Genomic DNA, 12,809 nt, shown 5'->3' on the forward strand with positions numbered 1-12,809 from the left:
TTACTAAACGTCTGAATTGAATTGCACACCTAAAATATTATTTACCGTTCAATGACGAGAGCCGTTTCAGCTTGATGCCTGCGGCACACAGTATTCTATATCAAAAAGACATGGACCCATTGACGACGATGAGCGAGAAATGATTGTTCTTCTGACTTCTGACTGACACGATCAAGACCGTCTTCGTAGCTATACGCTTGGTCGTGGCATTCGCATCTTGAGTTACAAGCTTGCCAACAGGCGCCAGTCTTCTGTCACGACTGCACAATTGCACATCTCGTTCAGCGAGAAGGGAGTGTATTAGTCCAATAATTTTATAGTCTAACATCATCTACACATATAAAGCGAATGTTATAATATGTTGTGAAGGGCGGCTAATTATTGGCCAGCGTGATTTCTGACCGCCGAGCGTTGTGTCCTCACCCGTAGTGTAAACAGCCAGCGTATAACTATACTTATAATTATAATTACTGTTTTTTAATCAATAGCTAATCGCTTCCCGCCTTCGGTGGGAATAGTGCCTTAGTCATATTTATACGTAGACTAAGCTGAACGCAAACAAGGCTTAAGCGTATTATGCTTATATTATGTGCATATTAATGTCTCCATAAATCATACTCACCTAGACAAGTCAATGCAAATACAATAGCGACGGCTCGGCCACAATCTGAAAATAGCTATATTTAGCTATTGTTCGTAATCTAGAGCTTACTCTGTCAGATCAGAGTCGTCAGTAAAATTTATGATAATGAATTCAATGGTTTCAACGATAGATAAGTACTAGATTAAGTTGTTCATTATTTATGTGTTATACTAAAAGCTATTGAGTGAAAGCAATGTTTATGTTAACATTCTTTGGTAAGTACTTAGCTTTTGTAAAGCCTTTATTTATGCAAAAAGATAGGTTTATTTACTCATACTTATTCTGACCATTTTTATTAAATAACGCATAACAAAATTATAAAAACTTACAAATAATAAAATTTAACTAAGGTGCCCAGAAGGCTGGTCACATTGCCTTGCTGGATAGCAATGCTTATCCGCTGAGGGAAATATTAGCCAGCTTTCTGTTCACCAGATACTTACATGTATGAGGCGCTTGGAAAGCTCCTCCCTTCAACCCGAAAAGGTAGCTATTTCCGAGTGGCAAGCATGCGACGTTTGACGTCTTCAATCGAGAACGCAGCCGCAATATCTACTATTATTAATATAAATAAAACACCGTCTAAATAAAAAGTAGAAGCTAGTGGCATAGATTAAAAAAAAGAATAAATACAGACTTAGTTATTTGACTAATTATTCTACTCTTCGAAGTCAAAGGGTATGCAATTTTTTATTAGATTTTCATGAACTTTTTTCATTAAATCTTCGAAGTATTTGGAAGTTTTCCTTAAACGAAAAAAAAGTTTAAAATCGGAAAGTTTGGCGGGGCATTAGAGTATGCTAATATCCTGTCACGAGGTTGTGTAAACCGAAGTAGAAAATTGTTTTAAATACGTAGTTATGTAGATTTACAGACAATGATCATGGTCTTTAGATAAAATAAATATCTATACGGTCAAACTTACATATTTTAGTCATATAAGAACGACCTGTTTCGGGGAACTACATAGGTACTTTATTTACATATTTACATACAATCGTACAATCACGCCTGTATCCCATAAAGAGGTAGGCAGAACACATGAAACTACTAAAGCTTCAGTGCCACTCCTGGCAAATAAGGGGTTGAAAGAAAACGAAACTGTGACTTTATTTAAGCACTAAAAAAGCGTCCACAGATAACTAGCTAGCTCTATGTTAAAAAGTCGCTTGTATTAGGTCTTAAAAATAGCGCGTGACGTGAACAAGAGATTTTCTTTGGCAGGATTGGCCCGCTAGCTAGTCTCAGGGACGGATTTGGGAAGTGTAGCCACTAACATTCTTGATGTGAATTTAGAGAGAATTTTCATTAATTCTACTAAGACAAGTTTATTATCGTTTCCGTGCGATCTTTAACAGCATTATAAATAGTTTACTGTAACAAATAAAATTAATCTACCGATCGATAAGTATACCGATCCAGCAAGACAGAATAGCCTTCACTTCTAACTAGTAATAACAAAACACGGTTTAACTTCTCCTATAAAAAGAATACATGTTTCCACAGACGTGATCTATCTTCCCTAGTAATCCCTTCGTATATTTCAGTCAAGCAGCAGACAACAATTTGTCTCCGCTTGCATGTTAACTGGAATGAAAATTCATTTCCAGTCCAGGGTACCTAACCAACGTTATAATCGTAAGCAGATCGTAGCTCTTCTTATTGCTCTTCTGTAGTGGAGCGACAGAGCCAGACTGTGTTTCAGTCGCTACGCAGTGTCACTTCGGCTAGCGAGAGCATGCATAATCCGTAGCCATCACGACTACTTAACTAATTACATATTGTGTAGCTTTCCTCATTTTTGCTCACACTTGGGATGTAAGAAGACATCATTTTTGTTTCTCCCCATTAATCGTACACGTCTTACAGCTGGCTTATCTTGATGTGCAGAGAACACGCAACAGAGTATAAAACGTTTCATGTTTAGGCTTAACAGACTATAATCGTGTAGAGAGTTGCGACCTTTTTGAGTGAGCTCAGCGTGCCAGTTAGACATGAGTAGCAAATCAACGCGAATGTTTGTACACAATGAAGATGAGAGACGGGAAAATACGTGTGAGAAAAGTAAGGAGCTAGGGGCTATCATGAAGTACTAAAGCCTTTCAGTTCATGTTGAGAGATAGGGACTATGTAACTGGTATAGATGTGTCCTCTTCTCTCGACCTAAACTGAACGCCTTTAGTTCTTCATGGTAACCCCCCTGTTCGCTGAATAGATGTGCTCTTATCGTAAGCAATCTCAATGAAATACGAGTCTACGGGTAAAGCGTTAGTGAATGATACTTCAAAATTTGTCGAGCATTTCTCGAGGCTGGCTTTAATTTTCACTGTTTTTCGAAACGTATTAAAATTGAATTGGTACATGGAATAGGTAACCTAATGCTTAAACAAATGCACATACGCGATTAGTACATGATTAACGCGTGGAGATATTGACCACACGTTTTCATCTAATTGCAAAATTTACAGACAGGCGGCCAGAAGACGGGTGTTCTATCTCGCGGTGACCCAGTATCCCAGTAATATGCTAGCCCTACAGACCTGACCGTACGTATTTAGATTAAGTAAACCCCGCCGCGTTAAATTACTACCTAATAATTTCATTTAAACGGCCGAGTCAAAATAACGTTTACTCCGAAACTTGTAACAAGCAGGCAACAATGTTCATGAATTAACAATGAACTGAGGTCGGAAATTGGGGACATTTAGGACAAGTTGTGTAGCAGCTGGGGCCGATTCTCTTTGACAAACTATTTGCGGTATTAATATCTTCACTTAATGCAGGAATTTGGGAATTTGATATCTGCTCTTACGTGGGTATCTTTCCGCTTTCTAGTGTTAAGGCATTGTTTTGTACAAAATTAAATTCCTTACGCTACCGTAGGGACCTATTGACCTTCCAAATTGTATCAAATCTATGTTTACTCTAGATTACTATAAGTATCTATGCAGATAACGCAAGGCCTGCACTGAGAGAAAATACAACCAGTTTTCATGTTCGTTCAACAAGTTTTTTGGTTAAAATATCGCCTACGTGCTCTTTGGTTCAAACAACAAGCTACTTGTCATTTGAATCGGCAATATATTTGAATCAACAAGTCGATTTTATAAAAACAACCTGACACATATTGTTTTAAACATACGTTTGGCTGATTCAAACGGATAAACCGCAACAAGTCGAACTTGTTAAATTCACAATGCAAATTTCTCTCAGTGTGGGCAAACCACGTCAGAGATGGCCGGACGAAGTCAATGTGTTTCACTCAGACTGGTGGGAGTCTTCGGAAGATTCCTATCTTCTATCTAGGACACGTGGAAGAATGAGAGGCCTGAGAATCTATTTTGACCATCCTTTTGTGAATGCCCCCACAATAATCAAAGTACTAAATTTTGTATCTGCGGGCTATTTTTGTTGCTAAATTAGGAAGCGGTATTTAAGTAAGTAGGCGTATTAATCCAGTCCCTCTAGCCAAGCATGCATTCATTGACGACATACTTATATTGATTCATTCGTAGTTTTTTTTCTCTATCGCTTGTCCAGCTGGCCTAGCCGACATGATAATCTTTGACGCTAAACACCGATTGCAACGCAGTCTGGCTCAATCGCGCCAGCTACAATAACGATATTATTGACTTGAATCAACAAACAACTTGCAAAATCTGTGACCCAAAGAAGGACATGTAATCTAAATGAAGAAAATTTTTATTTTAATCAAAGGGCCTTTTTTATTTATTTATTTAAACTTCATTGCACAAAAATGTACAAATGGTGAACTTAATGCCAAAAGGCATTCTCTACCAGTCAACCATAGGGCCAAACAGAGATTCAATACAAATGGTGCAGAGAGAAAACAAAAAGGTGATGTACTAAGAAGAAAAGCAAACTTAATAATTTACAAAATGAACAGTTTTTAGTCAAGTAATTTAATAACATATGCAAAAATCCCCCCCCCCCCCCACTCTTATCTCCGAAACGTACAATTTTCAAAAACTACACGACTGCCTTTATATTTTAATAATTTGTATTTGTTAGTTTGTTACTCTGTGGCGATTGTTTTTCAACGAATGGTCTAATCGGAAGACCAGCGCTGGAAGGCGTCAGCAATATGCTGAGATTAGACCATTTCGTGGAACGTTCTGCTTTTGTGTATTTCTATGGCTACGTACCCGGATTCGCGTGTCAGAGAGAGAGAGAAAGCTACAAAACGATAATCGTATCAACGACTCCACACTTGGCTAGGGTGTCATCTCATTTAGCCCTAGGGAAGGAAACAGTTAATTTCCTCCAGAAATGTCGGCGGACAAGTTGCTTATGTAGAAATTACTGATTAAGGAAGTGATTCCACCAAAGATATGGCGATTAAATAATAAACTTTCCTTTTAAGAAGTAAGGCCCTTTACCCTTATAATAATTTTAACGCTTTGAGATAATTAATGTTGTTTTTACGGAGTAACTTTTTTATCCTGTTTATATTTTTAGAAGCGATTTAATTTATTTTTTTGTTTATTATTTTTAAATTATTTTGTGCCATTTGTGACAGCATAATGTTACCTACATAAAAAAAATATGAGGAAAAGATTTTTTTAAATAAATTTAAATTAGGAAGTTTTTGTCAAATGTCAGATTTAAGGACACATATTTTCATAACAGCTTAGTAAATATTTGAATCTGAGTCTAATTCATTGATAAAATTGAATCTAGTTAGTATTCATGAATACCTACTACGAATGATAAAAAATAATTCAATAAAATATTAAATTTGTCTAAAGCTTGTTGTAGGTAGGTAACCTATCTTCCATGTTTGAGCAATCACCATAGCAAAACCATGAGTGGCTGCGACATTGTAGTAAATAACACCGTTACATCGCGCGAAGTACAATGAAAGAACAAGTAAAGTATACCCCAAAATCAAATACCATAAAACATTAAGAAGAGTGCCAGACCTTAGTATTAGTAACCTTCCTACCTACGCACCCCCACAAAAATCTCTTGCACTACCATAACCTTTATATTTTTTGGCTAATAAATAATCGGGTATTCAAGGTGGTACACCGATATTAATCTCAATCTACCCACATTCGGAGCGAAAAGGGGAAATTCCGCGCCCACAAACACCGGAGAACGCGTGTTTCAAAACCTTATGTGATAAATCTTACGGGGCACCTTGTCTCCAAATCCTCTACCATTGAAGTTTGAGAATACAAATACGTTGCTCCAAAATTTAAACGTCACGGGAAACTAAATCTTTTTTATGGAGAAAGTGAATCGGGTATTAGACAACGTCACAATCGTGAAGCCCAGGGCCTAACGATTTTTAGGGTTCCGTAGTCAACTAGGAACCCTTATAGTTTCGCCATGTCTGTCTGTCCGTCTGTCCGTCTGTCCGTCCGTCCGTCCGTCCGTCCGTCCGTCCGCGGATAATCTCAGTAACCGTAAGCACTAGAAAGCTGAAATTTGGTACCAATATGTATATCAATCACGCCAACAAAGTGCAAAAACAAAAAATGGAAAAAATGTTTTATTAGGGTACCCCCCCTACATGTAAAGTGGGGGCTGATATTTTTTTTCATTCCAACCCCAACGTGTGATATATTGTTGGATAGGTATTTAAAAATGAATAAGGGTTTACTAAGATCGTTTTTTTGATAATATTAATATTTTCGGAAATAATCGCTCCTAAAGGAAAAAAAAGTGCGTCCCCCCCTCTAACTTTTGAACCATATGTTTAAAAAATATGAAAAAAATAACAAAAGTAGAACTTTATAAATACTTTCTAGGAAAATTGTTTTGAACTTGATAGGTTCAGTGGTTTTTGAGAAAAATACGAAAAACTACGGAACCCTACACTGAGCGTGGCCCGACACGCTCTTGGCCGGTTTTTTAATTACATCTTTTCGCTATCGAGTAACGTATTATAAAACTTTAGAAACATGGTAGAGGCTCTGATTTATTCCGGCGATAATCTTCCCTTGTCTGCAACTTATAGAAGATTCGACGAGTGAAGTCACCAAATTATTGTAGGAAACCCTCTTTTTAGTGATGGACGAGAATTTTGGTGTTTGTTCGCATAGCAAGTAGTAGCTATTAGGTATAGGTACCTATGTTGAATAGGACGTGACAGAAATATGGTTTTCACCACATCAACTGGTAAAGGCTTACTTTGCTATTCGAAAACAGATATCAAAATTGCATTTTATCCACAAGAGTGCAAAGTAATTTCATACAAATTTTAACTTTATGTCTTAAGCGGACTGGTAGATTTTACTTATAAATGATGATTTTGAATCATAAATATTGAATTATTTGATGGATCTGATTTATTTAATTTCATGTTTTATGGTTATTTTGTTCGTATTGGTGTGGTGAAAAAGTTTGTGTTTCACTCGGTGGCAAAGTTTGTTTAACCTTCGTGCCTTGAAACCCTCGCAACGCTCAAGATTCCTTTTTTTTGAACCACTCGCTACGCTCGCGGTTCAACATTGGAATCCTTCGCTTGTTCGGGTATCAATATTGGCACGTGCGGTTAAACAACTACTTTGCCCCTTTGTAAAACAAATAACTATTGCTATTTACGGTACTTATTTAATAATACATTGTACTAGCTTTTGCCCGCGGCTTCGCTCGCGTTAGAAAGAGACAAAAAGTAGCCTGTGTCACTTTCCATCCCTTCAACTATCTCCACCTAAAAAAGTCACGTCAATTCGTCGCTCCGTTTCGCCTTGAAAGACGGACAAACAAACAGACACACACACTTTCCCGTTTATAATATTAGTATGGATAACGATAGATATTTCCAAGTTTTTTTGCGCGTGCATGATATTTGTAATATTTTTCAACTATAAAATAAAACTTAGCAATAAAACGTATAACATTACGATATAGTGCAAAAAGAATTTCCTTCGTATTTTTCCGGAAACGTTCGTATTTTGCCATGCTAGTTCAGACAGTGTCAGTACTTATTGTACTGAGACTGACTGAAATAGCATGACACGTTCGTAGTACGTTTCCATAAAAATAAGAAAGGAATAGTTATTTGTTATACAAGGGGGCAAAGTTGTATTTTAACGCCGAGTGTGGAATCGAAAAACGAGCAAGTGAAAGGATTCTATACTTGAACCACGAGCGAAGCGAGTGGTTCGAGAATAGAATCCTGAACTTGCGAGTTTTTTAACACACGAGAAGTAAAATACATTTGCACCCGAGTGTAACACAAAACTTTTCTCCTCACTATAGCGAGGAAGATACAACACACAAAATGCGTTTATCACTGCTTCCAGTAGTTCCACAGGTGGTAAACCATCTTTATTACTAGATTCACCTACTTTTATCAATTTTAAAGCAGTTTATTTGACTTTATTCAAGGTCAAATTACTTTACCCACTAGTGGATAAAATGCGTTTTTACCCGCTGGTATTAAAGGACAAAACACGTGTTTCCGAGCTAGTGAGGGGAAAAAATCTTTTCGCACTACATCTGGCAGGCAAGCATGGATATAACGTCAAGACGTCCTTTTCGCACTGTTTTTAAGTGCGAAAGGACGCATCGATACGATAAATTGTATCACACTTGTGTGCTACACTGAGAGAAAATACAACCAGTTTTCATGTTCGTTCAACAAGTTTTTTGGTTAAAATAGCGCCTACGTGCTCTTTGGTTCAATCAACAAGCTACTTGTCATTTGAATCGGCAATATATTTGAATCAACAAGTCGATTTTATAAAAACAACCTGACACATATTGTTTTAAACATACGTTTGGCTGATTCAAACGGATAAACCGCAACAAGTCGAACTTGTTAAATTCACAATGCAAATTTCTCTCAGTGTACGCCCTCTGTACTTCAATCTCACTGTAAAAACGGTAGGTAAAGTCTGCAATAAAACTAAAAATTACATTTTTCGTTGATCTCTAACAAGAAGCTCATTAAGAACTAAACTGTTAGCAGAATATGACGCAAATGCTAAAGGTGACCCAAACACCTTCAATTGTTTATTTGCTTCGAATTTAATCGTAGCCTTAATAATTGTTCGCAGATAATAACGTAGCTTTTATTGGCAATAAGAGACGAGCCATAAAGAAATCATAAATCGCTCGTCAGTCACGTTCTACAGTCAGGTTCCAAAGAGGAAAGGTGACTACCGCTCTGAAACAGGTCGTCATACAAACGAAGCGAAACGAAAATGAGATTTAGATGGTAAAGCAAATCTTGTTACTAAAACAAAGCGTGAAATTCAAATTTGTATGGGTCGATAAATCTTCTTCCCTATTTTTTTTTTAATTTACCGCTTTTTTGTGGAAATATTTGCTAGGTTTTTGTTTTGTTGTTTTTTGTCAATATTAGATTTTTTTTGTTTTATGTAGGTAGTTAGGTACCTCTTTTTCCTCCCTGGACGTTGGTAGTAAGTATAGGAAATAGTTTTACACAATGTGATGTATTGGCGTAATGGCTATGCCTATATATTTTTTATATTTAGGGTTCTATACCACAAAAGGAAAATACGAAACACGTATAGAATCACAGATTCACAGTCATTGTTCTCCGTCTGTCTCTCAAGAACCTTTATCGCGAAAACGCTTGAAAGTAATTGATAACAATTTGAAATTTTAAGTGAAAAATCTCTTCAGACTGTAAAGGGAATCGTGTAAACACGAAAAAAAATATTTTTTGAACAACCACTTTCTACGGTTTCAATATCTAGAGGAAAATGAGATCTAGGTTTGTACAGACGATCGATTGCCCACTGAACTGCCTCCGAACGACCGCAGAGTGCCCGTTAATAATTTCTATGTTGAACCAAGTTCCCGGCAAACACGAACTTCGTCAAAGGAATACGGTTAATTCAATTTCTATGTTCGGCCACCGCCAAGTACCGACAGAAAATTCACAACATTTAATACCAAAAGCACCTTTCAGATTGGAAGTTTGAAACCGCTAAGTTTGAGAGGCATGGATTTGAAACTAAAGTCTTGTTGTAGATCTATTTCTACATCTTATAAAACAAAGTCCCCAGCCGCGTCTGTCTGTGTGTCCGTGTGTGTGTGTGTGTGTGTGTGTGTGTGTGTGTGTGTGGGTGTGTTCGCGATAAACTCAAAAATTACTGGACGGATTTGCATATTGTTTTCACCTTTGAATAGAGTGATTCTTGAGGAAGGTTTAGGTATATAATTTGTTTAGATTTTGTTTGGATTGGTTGAAATATGACATTTTCTAGTCGAGTTGGACATAATCCCGTTGGCTTGGAGCTTTAATCGAAAACGCTGCCCAAACCGTTTGAGCTATATCAAGACAATGTATGGCGAAATTGTTTCTCTCTAATTATTAATTACGGATAACTTACTATAACCATTTTTATGATAACCCCGTGCTTAGCCAGAGAGGGCCGCTAGTTGCGTTATAATCCATACTAATGTTATAAATGGGAATGTGTGTGTGTCTGTTTGACAAACGTCCATCTTTCACGGCAAAACGGAGCAACGATTAAAGTGATTGTTGAAGTAGAGATAGTTGAAGGGATGGAGAGCGACATAGGCTACTTTTTGTCTCTTTCTATCCACCCACTTCCCTAAAATGGGGGGTGGAAGTTTGTATGTAGTTTGCATTCCGCAATTTAACGCAAGCGAAGCCGTGGGCATAAGCTAGTACATAATATATTGGTAATGGTTGGGCAAAGAAAGTACAAGGATCTGGATTAGTAGAACTGAATCCCTTGTAAGTGGTATTTATAGTTCCATTTATATTAGTTGCCTCGATGTCAAAGTTTGAATGAAATTTGTGTTTGCTGGATTAATGCGTTGGCTAAATTATGCTTTCAAATGTAGTCAAAGGAAATCTAGTTTTGAAACCCAAATGGATGACAGTCATATTAAATTTAATGACATTCTGGAAAATGAACAAACAAACGAAAGTGTGGCATTTCTACATAATTGTGAAAACTGGAGTTTAGTCCATCTGGGTATCTTATACATTTGTTTTTTTTTTACTAGAAACTAAATATATTATTATATCATATAACAAAAAAACAAAAAAACGTTAAGGTACAGTGGGGCAAATCTCGACTGGGGGGCAAATTTAATCGGGGTTTGCCCCGCGGCTTTATTACCTTAAACTGTCCCTATCCCTTTTTTATATTATAGGACATTCATACACAGATGGATTGAGTCCGCGGTAAGCTCAAGAAGGCTTGTGGGTTGCAGGTACTCAGATAACGATATATGTAATATACAAATACTTATTATACATAGAAAACATCCATGACTCAGGAACAAATATCTGTGCTCATCACACAAATAAATGCCCTTACCGGGATTCGAACCCGGGACCGCGGCGTAGCAGGCAAGGTCATTACGCGCTAGGCCCCTAGATCACTATCAACAAGTTACACACACATACTAACTACATCGCATGGTTTTGAATATCAATATTTCATTCAAACAAGCAGACTAAGGTAAATAAAAGCTGGCTATGACGTGTTTACTCGACAGAGGGGCCTTGCCAGAGCGGACAGAAATCGCTCACATCAAAATTTCGAGAACTAAAATACAAATAACTTTTAACCACACCAAGCTTACTTTGCTATTCGCAAACAGATGGCAAAATTTCATTTTATCCACAAGTATTTCATATAAATTTTGACTTGATGTCTTAAGCTGGCTGGTAGAATTTAGCTATAAATGATGATTTTGAATCATAAATATTAAATAGATTGATATATTCTGTCAAAGTATAAATTATTTTTCAAAAATACTTTGCGAACATAGCATGCGTTATTCAGAATTTTTTGAAGTGTCATCGAACTCGTCTTAGGTAAAAAATATTTCATTCACATCACAGTTTGAACCCACATCCCAAATTCGATTTCTATTAGTATGACATTCTCAGAAGAAAAAAACCGGCCAAGAGCGTGTCGGGCCACGCTCAGTGTAGGGTTCCGTAGTTTTCCGTATTTTTCTCAAAAACTACTGAACCTATCAAGTTCAAAACAATTTTCCTAGAAAGTATTCATAAATTTCTACTTTTGTGATTTTTTTCATATTTTTTAAACATATGGTTCAAAAGTTAGAGGGGGGGGACGCACTTTTTTTTCCTTTAGGAGAAATTATTTCCGAAACTATTAATATTATCAAAAAACGATATTAGTAAACCCTTATTCATTTTTTAATACCTATCCAACGATATATCACACGTTGGGGTTGGAATGAAAAAAAATATCGGCCCCCACTTTACATGTAGGGGGGGTGCCCTAACGAAACATTTTTTTCCACTTTTTATTTTTGCACTTTGTTGGCGTGATTGATATACATATTGGTACCAAATTTCAGCTTTCTAGTGCTAACGGTTACTGAGATTATCCGCGGACGGACGGACGGACGGACGGACGGACGGACGGACAGACAGACATGGCGAAACTATAAGGGTTCCTAGTTGGTCCTATTGGTATAAGGGGTCCTAAAAAGGTGGTGAAATTTTTAACACGTCTCCACGGGCACAATATCGTAATCTGACATGATACCCATAACATTTTTAATCCTAAGAGGCCGGATGTCCATGCGACAGACCTTGTCCTGGCATAATTAATGTATTATTAGTAGAGATGGGCCGAATATGGACTTTGCCGAATACGAATATTCGGCCGAACATTCGGTTCAGCTCTTACCGAACCGAACATTCGGCCGAATATTCGGTTACACCATATTTAGAAAACGGATGTTAAGAAAAAACTATTAAATGATTGATAATGGTTACATAATATATAAATTATGTTACTAGAACTACATAATTATGTTATTACGAAATAAAACTATGGAAACGGATTAAATCCCGTATAATCTCGTGTGCTTTTGCACATTTTAATTTTTCCTCAGTCACCCGTTGACCACGAACGCTGTAAAGAGTTCGAAACGTCGGGATGTATTTTAAATTCATTATACGCGATTTAATCCGTTTCCATAGTTTTATTTCATGAGTAACTATCGCGGTAACCGAAGACAATATTATATGTTATTACGATTTAGTGAATTTAACTAAAACTTAGTTAAAACAACTCTAAACTCTTCTCAATATTTTGATTGATTGATTGATTGATACGGTTTTTCCAACTTTGTATTTGTATTTTGACGCATAGGCAATTATCTCTTTCTAGTAGTTCCTTAGAAAGCTACTAAAATA

Source organism: Leguminivora glycinivorella, chromosome 15, assembly GCF_023078275.1.
Source record: "Leguminivora glycinivorella isolate SPB_JAAS2020 chromosome 15, LegGlyc_1.1, whole genome shotgun sequence".
NCBI classification, from domain to species: Eukaryota; Metazoa; Arthropoda; class Insecta; order Lepidoptera; family Tortricidae; genus Leguminivora; species Leguminivora glycinivorella.